At 31.0% G+C, this 15,620-nt stretch overlaps 1 pseudogene; it reads left to right on the top strand.

Moving 5' to 3' along the window:
* The first annotated feature begins 12,922 nt into the window (after window positions 1-12,922).
* On the top strand, window positions 12,923-15,530 carry LOC114750318 (abscisic acid receptor PYL9-like; annotated as a pseudogene).
* Window positions 15,531-15,620: the final 90 nt, after the last annotated feature.

The following is a 15,620-nucleotide window of genomic DNA, read 5'->3' as shown; positions in this document are numbered from 1 at the left end:
TACATAAAAGTATTTATAAACACTTCGGGAAAAGGAAAAAAAAAAACAGATCCAAACAGATCCTTAATGAGAGATTTCCAGTTTAAAATCACAACAATACAGGTGATAGAGCTTGCTAGCTAAAAGGATTTTTACTCAACTCAGTTCAGATTAATATAATTCTAGATCTCATCAAGCTGGTGTATTGTTAATACTCAAGAACCCTCTTCATATCAACTCTAGCTGTGTGATTTCTTTTACTTCTTCACATAAAACTTTCAGTCATGATGCAGATCCATGGTATTTGGGTGTTTCAATCCAATAAAATAAAGAATGAGGTGGATTCTATGGTTTAGAATTTCTTCAAGATAGTTAAGGAGTTTGTGTAGATAAGACAAAATGTAAAAGAGATGTTGATGTAGTTTACCCACTAATAAAATCAGACAAATGGCTTGAATTTTCTGTTAGGACCCAAAAAAAAAATCAAATTTATGTTCTAGGCAATTTTCTACGTCATATAATTTAAGTGAGTATTGATACATAGTAATATCTCCAGTTTTTAATGTAAGAGCTAGCTGATTAATTTGAGTAGGTCAAAAAAATTAGTTAAGCTAATTATTTGTAATAAATAAGTATTGTCTTTTCTAAAATATCCTTGCTAATCAAGTATTATTTAATAAAACATTTAACATGTGCAACTACAAAAATTATTTAAGAAAAAATAGATAAATATAGAAGAGAAAGTGAATTGAGACATTATATTTAAAATCAAATTAAAAGTCAAACTAACTTTTATATTAAGAACATGGAGTAGTACTTAAAAAATAAATTAAGAAGAAAACAAGTTACAAGGTTGTTTTATAATATAAAAAGAACCCAAAATAATTAATAATGAACCTCCTGATCGAATTAAGAGGTCATGTTTTATTCACCGAAAAAAAGATTCATTTGGGGGGTCATTTTCGCTTTGAATTTGGTAGCTTCCAAATCAATGTTAACAAGAAACCAACCAAGGCATATTAAATGTGGAAGTGGGAAACAACAAATTCAAGCTAATGAACACCGAATTGCGACGCGGTCCCGGTGGGGGAGGAGAGCCACATAAATGCCGTGCAAGTTAGTAAAATGAATGAGAGGCGGGGGCATTATCGTCTTCCCAAATTTATCGGCAGCACAGTTGTTTTGGTCACACTTGTCTCACGTGCGGTGACCGCTTCCCGTAGAGTGATGAAGACAATTCTGTTTAGGATTTGGTGGTTGGAATGGAAGTGAAGAAGAAGAAAATGAAGGAAGTTAGGCCAAATGTGCGGCTGCATGGGGGAGGGGATGCCGGCAGCAGCCACGATTCGTGCACCCGCTGAGCACGCTTACGTGTCACGCTCCAAATGCCCGCCCTCTCTCCATTTATGATGCACCGAACCTTTGAACCCCACTTTCTTGAGATTTTGTCCTCTCAACACGTGTTGCTAATTACGGAACCGGATGGTAGGAATTCTCTCTGCCAAGCCATGGCCCCATCTGCTGATCTCTCAAACCTTCTAGATAGAGCCGTGGGCCAGCTTGGCTCAATTGGGTGGGAGGTGTTTGGTTTGGACCTTTATGATTGTTGTAGACAAATTCAACCCTATTTCTGACCCATTTTGAGGTTTGCCCTGTACTGTCCATTGTCGACACATGAGCAGGCTCTTTATTGTTGTCTGGTGGCCCAAAAGGGGAACAAAAAAAAGAAACAAGTGTTGTTGTCCAAAACAAATTGGTTTCGAGGGAAAAAAAATTTATTCCTCTGATCATTAATATAAGATCTATTTAACTAATTTAATTAAATTAAAAAGTTAGATAAGTTCGTTAATAATAATAAATATGACATGTTTTTCTTAAAACACCATAATTATTTTTCTTAATATCTTCCCTCCCTCTTTTGCTTGATTATAATTGAGGGAATATCAATATGGGTAATTTAGGAAAAAATAATAAATATGAGAAATAGGTCTTATATTTAGGACTAAAATCAACTCAACAATTAGGTCATATATTAATAACCGGAGGAGTATTTGATTTTGATTCAAGAAGTTGTGTTATAGTTGAACCAAAATTTATTACTGAGTATGTTTTGTTCTCATCGGGTTACAATAATGTATATAAAATATGAGTAAAATTGAAATGTTGATAACTTTTAAGGCAAAGTTAATAAGATATGAGATTTTTCTTAATTTTGATTAAATGAGAGTGATTTATAGATTTAAAAAAAAAAAAACAGAGAGATGAGGGGGAGGGGGAACAACTCCTTGCAAACCAACCTCCATAGTTGATGATGGTCATGCGGCTTTATGGCCTTCTTTCTTGTCAACCCCAATTTCAGACAACTTCAGAGTATCAACTTCATCGAAAATCAGCTAATGAACAAGACAGTACAGGTTGGTTGTGGAAGCAAGAAGGAAAAGTTGACGGAGTTATCTTCGAAAAGCAAACTTTTGATCTGCCTAGGATTAGAAGAGGGATTTTACCTAGTATCAGAGAAAATGTCATATTGAGATTAGACTTGTTTTTACACGAAAAAATCAACGGATCGATGGGTCAACTGCAAATTCAAAACCGCCAAGTGTCCTTCGCGCGTGTAAATAAACTAATAATTAATGTCTGGTTGGTAATGTTTTCACTTTTTGTTGAGACTCGAGATTATCTCTTATCCTCTTTGATACATCAAATGTTTCTTATTTGAATTACTTTATACTGTTACTACTCACTCTCTCTATAATACAAGTTAGAAGAAAATTGTAATTCCAACTATAAGATATTATTATGATAATTAATGTGATTTTTTTTCACTTTTGCCCCAATTAGATATAAGAGAGAGAGGAGAGAAATGAGTGACAATAAAAGTATAACATTAAAAGTAATTTTATCATATTTTTAGGGATGAAATAGAAATTTTTTTTGTCATCTTAGGAGTGAAAAAAAGTTAACCAAATTCTCATATGATCAGGAAGAGGGAGTATCGTTCTGGGACTGCTATAATGATAATTAAAAAAAAATTCTGGTATGGTGAAACAATTCATGATAGTGATATAATTATATGCAATCTAGGTTTGTGAGATACCTTGTTCCGTACGTCATTATATGGTCTGTGCAATCAAAGATGGGTGAAATGCCAAGGTAAGTTTATCTGTTGACTCTTTTTTACTTTGACCTTTAATTTATCCGTTAGCTGGAACTTACTAATGTATCTATCTCTTTTCAATCCCAATGAGTCAATTACAAACTAGACTGATAAGAATCAAATTAAAATTCTTTATGAAATAAGAAAAAACGGAAAAAAACTGGGAATAAGAAGACTAAGAAGAATGAATGTCAAGATTTCTAATCTAAACTCCTTTTATTAAAAAAGTAACTGGAGAATAAGAAGACTAAGAAGAATGAATGTCAAGATTTCTAATCTAAACTCCTTTTATTAATAATATGGCAATTTCAAAGTAAATGTCATAAATAATCAAGTGAGAATTACAATAAGATTATAAGAAAAGAAAATAATTACCAATAAATTTTAATGATAAGTGAGTAGTTCTAAAACTTGTTTGTAAGCTATTCTGTTGTTCTTAGGACTTTTAAGTAATTACACTGTTTATTTATGATTTTATAGCAATTCTCCCTTATAATAATCAATATCATCGATATTTTTTAAAAAAAAAACCTTTTTGCCAACATATTAGAAAAATGACCATGTATAATACTTCAAAGACTTTTAAATTATTATTTATATGTTTAATGTGTTTAAGAAAAATAAACATATTTGCTTCAATTCAAAAAAAGAACCAATAACCATAAAATCACCCAATGTAGAAGGAAAAGAATAGATGAGACAACAATATATACAGGCAGCTCCAATTATCAAGGTTTGTTTTTAGACCACTTGACTTGAGGGGATATGATTGGAGTAGCCCTAACAATAATTGCATTTTTGTCATGAAAAAAGGTTTCACCTAGTTGGAGGAAAATGAAGGGGAGAAAAAATTTTAATCATCTTTGATTTATAGAAAATGAACAAGAAAGATTATAAAATTTTGATATCGACCAAAAAAGGAAGAAGAAAAAATTAATTAAAAATATTCATCTCAGCTTTTTCCCCTTAAAAAAATAAACTCATACGAAGGGTGTAGCTAGTTTAAAAAAATTCTATCAGAGATTTGATCAAATAAATATTATCTATTGGTTTTGTGCATACTCTATGCAATGGATCGATAATGAATCAGTGTCCTCTATGGTTTTCTGACGCCGTTGTTTTATTTTTCTCTCATTTTTCAGAAGACTGAGAAAAACAAGCCTTTGACCCAAAAAAACAAACAAGGAAGCAATTTCTAATTGGACTTGCCCAATATCTCTTTTTAGGGTTAATTTTTTTTCCCCAATAAAGTTAAACAGCCAACAAGAATTGATTCAGAAGTCAGCTCATAACTTAAAAGATCGTGAGGTTAAATATTACAGTTGACGTGAAAATTTTATTAGTGAGTAATATATAAATATCTCTGTAAGTGTTCTTTGAGTTTATAAGTATATCTTAGCTCTAGTGAGCTATCAGGACCTAACTCAAATAAACTTTTGGCTATGAAAAAATGAAGTTAAAATTTGTTTAACACATTGTGTGGAACCATAAATGAATCATGCTGCTCATAAATTAAGAAAAATATCTTCTGTTATTATAGCTAATAATGTATCAATGAACTAGTATAACAAAATGTATAATAAAGCTGTGGAATATTATATAATAAATTCATGATTTATAAATAATATAATTTATTTTTTTAATTACACGTATTTGAGGACATATAGTTAGCTGACATTGGTACTGGTAATAAATAATGATTGATTAACAATGAAATGACACGAAGAATTTAGCTTAGGCATCAATTTTTGAAGATGAATCTCTATGCATAGTGCAGCAGATAAAGCCATAAGAGTGGACTGGATACTAATTACTTGTTTGGAATCACATTAGAATCCTTTAAAAATAGTTTTTCAATCACAATTTACAAAATACAAAATAAATATATGAGAGAAGTTTTATCTCAAATTAGATAAATAAGTATTTTTGAAGCAATCAATCGTACGTGAAAAATCACCAATTTATCCCAACACATAACTTGCTATGTGTGTGTAGGGTAAACTGGCCCTTAAGGAGAATATGGATCCAAAGCATGAAAGTAAGAAACTTGCTTATGATGATAAAGTAATTATAAAAAATTAATCACTTTGCTGAAGATGCGCATTACATTAAATTTATCAGAACCCAAGTAACATAATGTGGTTATGTTCCCGTGGTATTTTAAATTCTATCTAAAGTCTCTTTACTTTTTTTCTTCCTTTCACTTTATGCTTTCTTCGTAATGAAATTTAAGAATCAATGTTCACACATACTATTTGAAGAAAGACTACGATTTTCAGTGTTAGCATTAATTAACAATGATAAGCTGTTTCATGATCAGTGAATAATCAGATGTGCTTTCCCCGTGTTTATAACTTATAAATAATTTTATTACATATATGGATCTATTGTTTTATTAATATTGCTATATTGATCTTTTTTTTTTAACAAAAAAAGTAACTAGCCATAAATAGATATACATATAAAAAAATAGACAGTGAATACAACATGGTCAGACACCAGACTATTTATGAGCATACATTTTTTCTGTTAGAAAAACATTTTTGTTTTGATATTTCAAAATATCTCACAAGCTCGAGCTTCAAATGGAAGTTCCTCTAATATCTTATATTCAAAGCAACCAATTTTTAAATACGATAGGATGGTGACTTGAAAATCTTGTTTATTTGTTTTAAATAATAGACGAAATAAATTATTGATCCATACTTTTTTTCTTTTAACCTTAGGTGTGTTTTTCATGATAGAATGCATGTATAAAGAATAAATAGCTGATTAAACTATCCATCTCAGTTATGAAAAAAATTTCATGTCATTAGGTGCTAAGATCACTGACAGATTGGTTTTTTCCCCTTTAAAATTGTCTTTGATAATTAATTTTTTTTTAATTTATTGACTCCCAAAATAAGCATTTGATGGTAAGAGGAAGTATTTGTGAAAATAAGCATTCAATGATATGAGAGCGACTTGTATTTTAAAACACATATAACATAAAAAATGGCTTGTATAGTTAGTAACATCAAACTTGGAATCCATATCCATATTAATATATAATATAATATGATGATGATAATGTTGGTGACATAATCAAGAAATGTGGAGGAAGGGACCCACCAAGCATTTATGCATTTTGAGTGGTGACCTACCTTAAAGAATTGCCTAAAATTGCTAAAATATTTGATCACTTTTTGAGCACTTGTGGGACTCAACTCTCATATGCATACGCTTTGCTTATAAGGCATTGTTTGGGCGCAGCAATTAACTTCCCTCAAAAGTCGTCTTATCCCCTTCACTCCCACTCGCTGCTGCCTCCATCCCCTACCCCTACAGCTTCTTCCATCTGAGATCCTTCATTTTCCTTTTTTTTTTTTTTTTGTACCTAACCTCAAAATAATGAATACTCCTCACGTGCTTAATGTATGATTTAATTGGTGAATTGATATTGATCATACTTGTAAGACTTATTTCACATGTTTATCAATTTTTTTCAAATTAAAATTTTTGATATTTTTTCAATAATAATCAAGTAGGAGAAGGAGGGAAATGAGTTAAAGAAGATGCTTAGAGCATTTAAAAAAATCATATTAATTAATTTAATTAACTAATTTAACTAATATTTTTAATATAATCAAATCAGTTAATATAATAAACATACAACTATATATACCAATTGATACTCTCTCTCTCTCTCTCTCTAGACTCTACAACATGAATGATGTGAAACTGTGGATCGAATATGAGCATGAGATCCAACAAAGTTGAGAAAAAATAATAACGTGATAAATTCGCTGGAATCTCGTTCCTGCGGATGCCAGGCCACTTCTTTCTTAAAAGGGGCGTACGTCTTGATTTCATCTATTTTGATTGCACACACACACATATTAATTTGGATAGTTAATATAAATGGGATGTGAGAATATCTCAAAACTAATACACCTTCAATCATTAACATATAATTTATTTAACTGATTTAATTAGATTAAAAATAGTTAACTATAATAAATTATGATATTTTTTAAACTTATTTAGAATAGCTTTTGATTTTGATTATTACCTCTAGTCCTTAATATAAAACCTTATTTGATTTTTATTTTAGTCCTAAATATTAGACCCCAATCTACTATGTCTCTCATATTTATATTTTTTTTCAAAGTAGTCCTTCTAACAATAGTAATTTAGTCAATACTTGATTAGCAATGATATTTAGGAAAGACAACACTTATTTAAAACAAATAACTAACTCAACTTACTTTTTAATTTTCTCAAATTAGTCAACTAACTCTTATAATTATGACCAGATGTAGTATTATTTAAAAAAAAAAAAAAAACAAACACACCACCCTATTGAGGGAGTATTAATAAGGGTTTGGGTGGGAGGACGATAAGTATATCTTACATTTAAAATTAAAATTATTTTCTAATTAGGTCTAAAAAGGTGTTTTTCATGACTACACGAACAAAGATTATAATGGGAACATAGCCTACCTACTTCCCAAGTGCAATAATATTCTTTCATGGGTGATTTGAATTTGGGCATCATCCTTCTTGTATGGAGAAATTCTATATTCGTTTCATTCAAGAACAAAAAGAAGAAGAATATTAATACTGCGATATTCGATAATAAAAACAAATAAACTAACTTAGATTTCTCTCCGTCACTTATAATATAAATGATTGGTTATAATACCTTCAGTTCTAATTATAAGAGCCAGTTGACTAATTTGAGGAGATTAAAAAAATAAGTTGAGTTGGTTATTTGTCCTAAATAGGTGTTATTTTTTTAAAATATCCTTGCTAATCAAGTGTATTAACTATAACTATAATTATTAGAAGGATTATCTTGAAAAAATTGAGTAAATATGAGAGACAAAATTGGAGTCTTATATTTAGAACTAAAATAAAAATTAAAAAGATCTTATATTAAAAGACTGAAGGTAATATATGGCAACCTAGCTAGCAAATTGGCGGTGATGTTTATTTTTGAGAAAAATAAGGCAGCAAAGCAAGCATCACGTGACTGTTCATCAGCTGAGGACTTATTCTATTATGCAAAGTTTGGAGCTTTGCCAATCCTACAGCTGTAAGCATCTCATTAGATTAAAGAAAAAGTTATATATTATTAAACGGAGATAACTTTGGGGTTGGTTTCATAGGCGCATATTTTAACTTCTTTTGTTTTTTTAAATAATAATAATCAAACTCATATATTAACAATACAAAGATTACTGTACAGAGTTATAATTAATTATTAGAGGAGGTTCTGGGTTCTATACCCATAAAGACCAAAGTGGGGTAGGCATGTGGGGAGGGGTTTTAAATTGTCTTGTTTTTTTTTCTTTTAAAAAATACTATATGAAGTATCCAGAATCTCTAGTTATTACACACATTACTATATTAAGTATATTATATATGAAAAATTAGTTTCTTGCTTAAGAAACACAAAATATAATTGCGTCTGTGTAACCGGGTCTTTTATTAAAAAAAAACTTGCTCGAAATATTATTGAACATTAAATATGTACATATATATTTTTTAATAAGAATTCGAATCAATCTCCTTTAATAAAGTGAAAGTGTTACATGTTAAATGGCAGGAGGATCTAGAGACGATGAGCCCAAATCTAAAGATGAGTTATTTTAAAAACAAGAGGTACAATTATGAAATTATTATTTTAAGAAAAGGCTGACATGTGCATTTCCTTATATATACCATAGTACAAACCAGCTTGTTTTCGTTCATTAATTAATGTCCACTTGCTGCGTCTTTGTCTCCCCATTGAATGACTTAAATTTGTATTTTTGGTAAATCGAATGACTTTAAATTACTACCTACACCACGTTTGGTTGCCACTTGGCATCATTAAAAAAGGTGATTCTCCTTCCATACAAAAGCACATCATAGGCAATGTATTTTGTACGGGTATCACTGTCTAATGGGAATTATATGCTGTTAAAATGTTTTAGAAAATTTAACAGGAAAGTCACATTTTTTTTATTTTAAAAAGTATTTTACTTTATTTAATTTTGCATATCAAATAAACTAGACTTAAGCCTATATAATTATGGCAGAGCAGGTACAAAATCACTGAAAAAGCTGCATGTAATAACTCGAGGGCCACACGGGAGAACAGCTTTGGTTTAACTTAATTGCATATATTAATTAGCTGAATAAAAAGACACCACAAGAAATATTTTTTATGTGGATTTGGTCGGTGGATTCCAAATAAATGAAACCATTTTTGAACATTGATTATTCATATATTAATCCTAATTTATGCCTGCTTAGTCCTTTATTAATTGTTAGATTCCCTATAATAGTAGGTTGGAGTTTACTCTTTCAGCTTTATACTATTGGCATCCGATACCCCTTTTCAGTTGGTTTTCTTCGAGATCCACTCAAGCTACATAATTGAGTCAAATCAAAATCAAAACTTATTTTCTTAATAAACTTTTTCGTCTTAAAAGTTAGTATTTTTTTTAATAGTTGTTATTATGTCACGCATTTTATAATTGTTTGACACACACTCATGTTACTAGATATATACTGCATACAGTTTTAAATATAAGATTTAATTTATAATGTAAATTATACTATAAAATAAGTATTATATTTATGATTGAATGTAACAATAAATAGATTTATATACTGGTATTTAAATTTTTTGACAAACATCACCATATATAATATTTTGAATGCGAATGGCGGATACCAAATCTGTTGGACATAACTAGCCAGGGGAAATAAATTATCAGATTAAAAAAATCATTCTAGATACAAGTGACTTGTATTGTATTTAGAGATTAATTTTAAATTTTTTTATTTAACTCTCATTGGAAAAATAGAAAAAGAGGAGAGAGATGTGAGAATGATTTGTAAATATAAAGAGAAAAAACTTTAATAAGGGTGGAAAAAAACTTTAATAAGGATGAATTTACAATTTTTTTAATCAATTTAACGTATCTTTTAACATACAAAAATGTGTTATAAATGAACTAGATCTAGAACGGGTGTGGTAATCTTAAGTCTTACTACATTTCAACGCGAGCAAACCCCACGTGCCTTTGATTTGCAAATGTTTCACTGTTATTAATTTACTTATAACGTAACAACTATTTATCGCTAATTTAAATAAATTAATAAAACTAAATAAATCATTTAATTGTAGGTTGTAGCATAAGTAACCTAATCTTCTTAAAATAATTCTCATATATTATTATACTTACCTCCCATAATTACTATAGAGACTAAATAATTAATTTGCTTTTATTAAAAAAATTATTAACTTAATTATTTATAGTAAACAAGTATTAAATTTTTTAAAATATCATTGTTAATTATATGCATTAAAACTACTTTTTCATAAAATCCCCTTAATATATGTGATCAACATAAATATTTTGAAGAAAAAAATTATAAACTTAAGAGATTGAATGAATTAAGATTTTATATTTAGAATAAAAATAAATTTGTTATCTAACTTTTGTATTAAAATTAGAAGGTCGTATTAGTTTATAAATTAGATAAATTAAGTGTTTTAAAAAATAAACATGAGTGGTAAAATGTATTAATTTCTGTACTTAAGAACAAAAGTTTACATTTAGGATTGCCGCCACGTTGCTCTGATAAAAATAGATTTCCACAAAAGCTTTGGGTCGTCTGACTTTTCTGAGCGTTAATTTTGGGAAGAAAACGTACAAAATGTCTCTGATCCATAAAAGCAACGTCTCTGGGTAATTCCGTAATACAGCGACGCTTACCATATTTGTTGCCAAAAAGGTTAATATTATTTCTGATGTAATTATCATCGCAAACTTCGAGTACTACTTATACCCGTAAGCACGCAATTGTACCAACTTGTACTTTTCTTTTTTCATTTAATTGACAAACAAAATTCAATAAAAAGAAAATCACGGATAACGTCCCAGGAGAACAATTTTGGGGGAATGATACTTTGGGGGCAATATATTAATTTAATTACTCATTTCACAAATTTGTTTCATGTTGAAAGTTAAGAAGTCATTCATAAATTTGCGGATGATCAATGCTGAATATTTATAATAAATATTAGTTAAATACGTTATGAAAAATTTGCAATGAATGTTCTAATTAGCACAAAAAATTAAAAAGAATTTAATTAATACATGGATGTTTATAAATTTAATTTCCAAATTGATATTGATGTGTGGAAAGTTTGCGACCAATGTTTTAACTTTTAATATGAAGTATTGAAAAATATACATACATAGCTATAAGGATTTGGAACTTTTTTTTTTGAAGTAATAAACCATTGATTTTGCAACAGTTTTCAACTAATCTATCAACTTTTAATGTTCCAACTAGCAAAAATTTTGCCCACTTGCTAAAATTTAAAATGTTTCGGCCTTGGACTATGTTTCGGGGAGGGGGGAGGTAATGACACCTAAATAAATTGTTAATAAATAAGGAATATAATTTAAATAAATGCAATAGCATCAGTATAAATATGAATTAAAATTAAAACACGAAAAAATTTAACAAAAAGGTTTGTGCGTGTTTTGAGTGCGGTAGGCGTGTTGACTGTTGAAGCCATTTTGGAGTATTTGGTAAATGTCGTCTCTACTATAAAAATCACGTTTCTTAATGTAATTTTGTTAGCTTTCTGTTCAATTACGGCTTTTCATTCAAAATGATTTTTTTTATGGATCTAGTGTTATTTTTATTACAGAAAATTCAAATAGTATTTATAAATTGCCTAGGAACTATTTTCTCACTAAGATGTATAATAATTACTCCTATACTTTTATTTATGAGTAACTTTTAACATGTTTCATATAGATTAAGAAAAACTTTAAATTTTATTAATTCTCATTTAAAATTTAACGATTTTTTAATTTTATTTCTATTGAATATATATTATATCATATCCAAAAAAAGTCAACACAGTAATAATTTAAGAGTAAAATTATGTATTAATATGAAAATTTTCTCCCTCTCCTATGTAAAGGACCAAAAACTTTTTTTTCCATTCTGTTCTATAAATAGAACCAATTGAGTATGTTAGTTGAAAAATCATATACTCCTCTAATCTTATTTATAAGTCAATTCTAATATATTTCACACATACTAAAAAAACTGTAAACTTTATTAACTCTCATTTTAAATTTGACAACTTTCTAATTTTATCTTTATTTAATATATATTATACTTTATATGAACAAAGTCAACACAATAATAAATAAAGGGTAAAGTTATACATCCTTCAAAAATTTTTTTTTCAGTGCTCTATAAATAGGATAAAAAATGTCTTCTCTCTTTGTCCTATAAATAAATAGAATTAGAGTAGTGTATATATTAAAACAAACGGTTGGTTTCATTCATTATTTACTACCTTTCGAAAATGTCATGCTTTGATAACTAAACATTTCCTAATAAATGACAGTAATTTATAAACACTAATTGAACTGGATGCTTGAACTTGACTTCTATGAGGTTTCTTTTAGATTAAAGAATAACAAATAATTCCATTTGTGCAAAGCACATGGGGATGGGGATTATTGTAATAATCATGAACTTTGAGACCATTAGATCCCAATGTTTAATATTTGGGTCCTAAATTGTAATATATGTATTTGATAGGCCAATACCTGCCCTACGAAAAGCAGCCAATGGGCCGTTAGGAGCATTTAAAGGATAAAATAAAATAAAACAGTGTCGGTGGGTTCATGGACTTTTTGATAGAGCCTTGCCATTTGCCAATCCAAGCTCTGCTTTTAAGCCTTTAAGCCTCTCAATGACTTTCTTTTGCGCCAAACACAGCCTTCTCTGCTCAACCAAACCTTATCCCTCTCTCGAACCCTCTGCCACATCTCGTACGCAGCGAAGAAGGAAGGTGGAGTGAAGGATGAACGGAGACGAATCGTACGGTTCCTTAGAGACTCAGTACATACGGAGACATCACAAGCATGAACCCAGGGAGAACCAGTGTACTTCCGCCCTTGTCAAGCACATACGAGCTCCCGTTCACCTTGTAAGTTGCTTGTGTTGTGTATATATTGGCATCGGAATTGGTTATCAATGGTTGATTTCGCTTCTGAGCTTTGTTTTGGTTGGTGGGTCTTTATTTGTTTCGTTTTTCAAGGCTTTGACTTTTGCCTTTTCAAGATCTGAGCAATTCAGCTCTTTAGCCTTGACGTTTCCCTTTATGGGTTCCCCCTGGTTTTGTCTCTTTCTTCATTGCTGATTCTTTAATCGAAGCTCGTGAGACACATGATGATTTTGACTTCTGTGAAATTCATATGCGTGATTATGGAATCAGTTTGGCAACAAATGTCCTTCGTTCATGTGTCATGGCCCTTTCACCTTTTTCCGTGTCAGATTTCGCTTAAATTTCAATCGAAATAAGAAAAAAGACGAAGAAGTTGGCGTTAGGAGCATCCTCACACTTGTGTAGCGCTTTAACTTTTTTGCTGACGTTTCCAGAAAAAACCAAGCAAATGCAAAGCATTGATATCTTAACGTCTGCTATTTTATCTCTTTTTGCATGATCAGTTGAACTCTGGTTTATTGTCAATATTGTAACGTATATGTATCTCATTCTGTTTCTTTATTGTGTGAAATTTGTGGCCGAAGAAAAAAAACTAATTGATCTGACTCGAAGTTTTTTTTTCCCCCTCTCCTGTCAGGTGTGGTCTCTTGTTAGAAGGTTTGATCAACCTCAGAAGTACAAACCTTTGTAAGCAGATGTATCATGCAGGGAGACCTAGGTATTGGGAGCGTTAGAGAAGTGAATGTTAAATCGGCCTTCCTGCTACGACTACTACTGAGAGGTTGGAACAACTTGACGATGAGGAACACATTCTTAGCATCAAGATTGTTGGTGGCGACCACAGACTCCGGGTATGACTGTTCTTCCGTCCTCCCTTCTCGTACTCTTCTAATTGATTCTTATTGCAAAAGTAATCGGAAAGAGGGAATAATCAGAGAAGGTAAAGATTTATGTTTTATATGTATAAAGCAACGCTCGGGAGCCTTCGGTTATGGTTGCTAAATCTTCTGAAAGTAATACCCACATCATTTCTTGGGCTGAAGTAAGGAAGGACATTGAAAATCTTAAATGCTCAGATGCTAGAACCATCACCGCAATAATCCTGCATTTGGGCATGCTGTCTGTGTTTTTCCGCCCTTAATAGAGTATATGAGATTTATTCTGCTGTTTAAATGTATCTTTTCGCTGACTGCTCAGTGTTACCGTTGGAAATGCCACAAGCTGCCTTATTGTGATATGGTATTCGATTGGGTATAATATCTGGGATTTCCTCCTTACTTCTTAATTTTATGTCATCGACCTATTTCTGCAATCATATAGATGAAAGATTGAGTGAATGAATGTGGAAATGCTTGCAACTTGCAAGTACTCAAGGTTACCATGGTTCAGAAGATTCTTACATATTGGATGCACTGCTGGTATTTCTCTAAATTTTGTAAATGTGCTTGGTACAGGTTAATATACGAGATTGTTCAATATTTTCCTTTGCTGCTGTGAAGATGTATTTATAATTAGTTTTTCCATTCTTCTAATTTTATATTGTGCCATTAAACGGTATTATTTGAATTCTGCAGAACTATTCCTCTATAATCACAGTCCATCCAGAGATCATTGATGGAAGACCTGGAACAATGGTGATTGAATCATTTGTGGTAGACGTACCTGATGGTAACACCAGGGATGAAACTTGTTACTTTGTGGAGGCGTTGATCAGATGCAATCTGAGCTCCTTGGCTGATGTCTCCGAGAGGATGGCTGTGCAGGGCCGGACTGATCCCATCAACCATTAAGTAGGTCTTTGGGAGAACAAGGTCGGTTTATGCAACTAGACGATCTGTGGCTTTCTAATCCCAGATCAGGTGTAGAGATTGGTTGGAGTATTCCTTCCACGTTCTCAGAAGTTTTGGGTGTGGGTTGCTGCCAATTTGTATTTCCATATCAAGGACGCCTTTCTCCTACCGTCCCTTCTGCATCTGTAGCTCTGTGTAATCTACTTGAGAGCAGCTGAGTTTCTCTTCTTCAGTTTTTGCGAGATGAGATTCCGAGTTTCATGAACATCGGAGGAGGGGAGCGGGAAAAGTTCCTTGTTCTCTGCTGTTCTTCTGGACTATCTGCATGGTGGTGTGTTGCTAGGGCTATTTGTAAATATTTATGTTGGAAACAAGAAGAAAAGAAAAAAAAAAAAAAAAAAAAGGGAACTGCAACCTTTGCTGTTTCTTGTACTGGTAGGAAAAGACCCCACTTTGTAGCTGCTGCCTTGATGCTCTTATCTCTTCTCTTGTATAAGTTGTTTAGTATTTTTTGTTTGCAAGTTGATTTATTCACAATTTCCCTCCCTGTTTTTGAATTTATGTTTAGGACACTTTTATCGAATGGACTCTACTTAAGGCGTGATGCACTTTGCTTTGAGGAAGTGCAAAGATATGCTGATGCTCATTGTGCGGTGGTTACAAATCCAACTTG

The sequence above is a fragment of the Neltuma alba genome, unplaced genomic scaffold (genome assembly GCF_004799145.2).
Source record: "Neltuma alba isolate B1F8T4 unplaced genomic scaffold, ASM479914v2 tig00006419_pilon, whole genome shotgun sequence".
NCBI lineage: Eukaryota > Viridiplantae > Streptophyta > Magnoliopsida > Fabales > Fabaceae > Neltuma > Neltuma alba.
The sequence above is the reverse complement of the archived record's forward strand: the minus strand, read 5'-3'. Positions and strand labels throughout refer to the sequence as shown.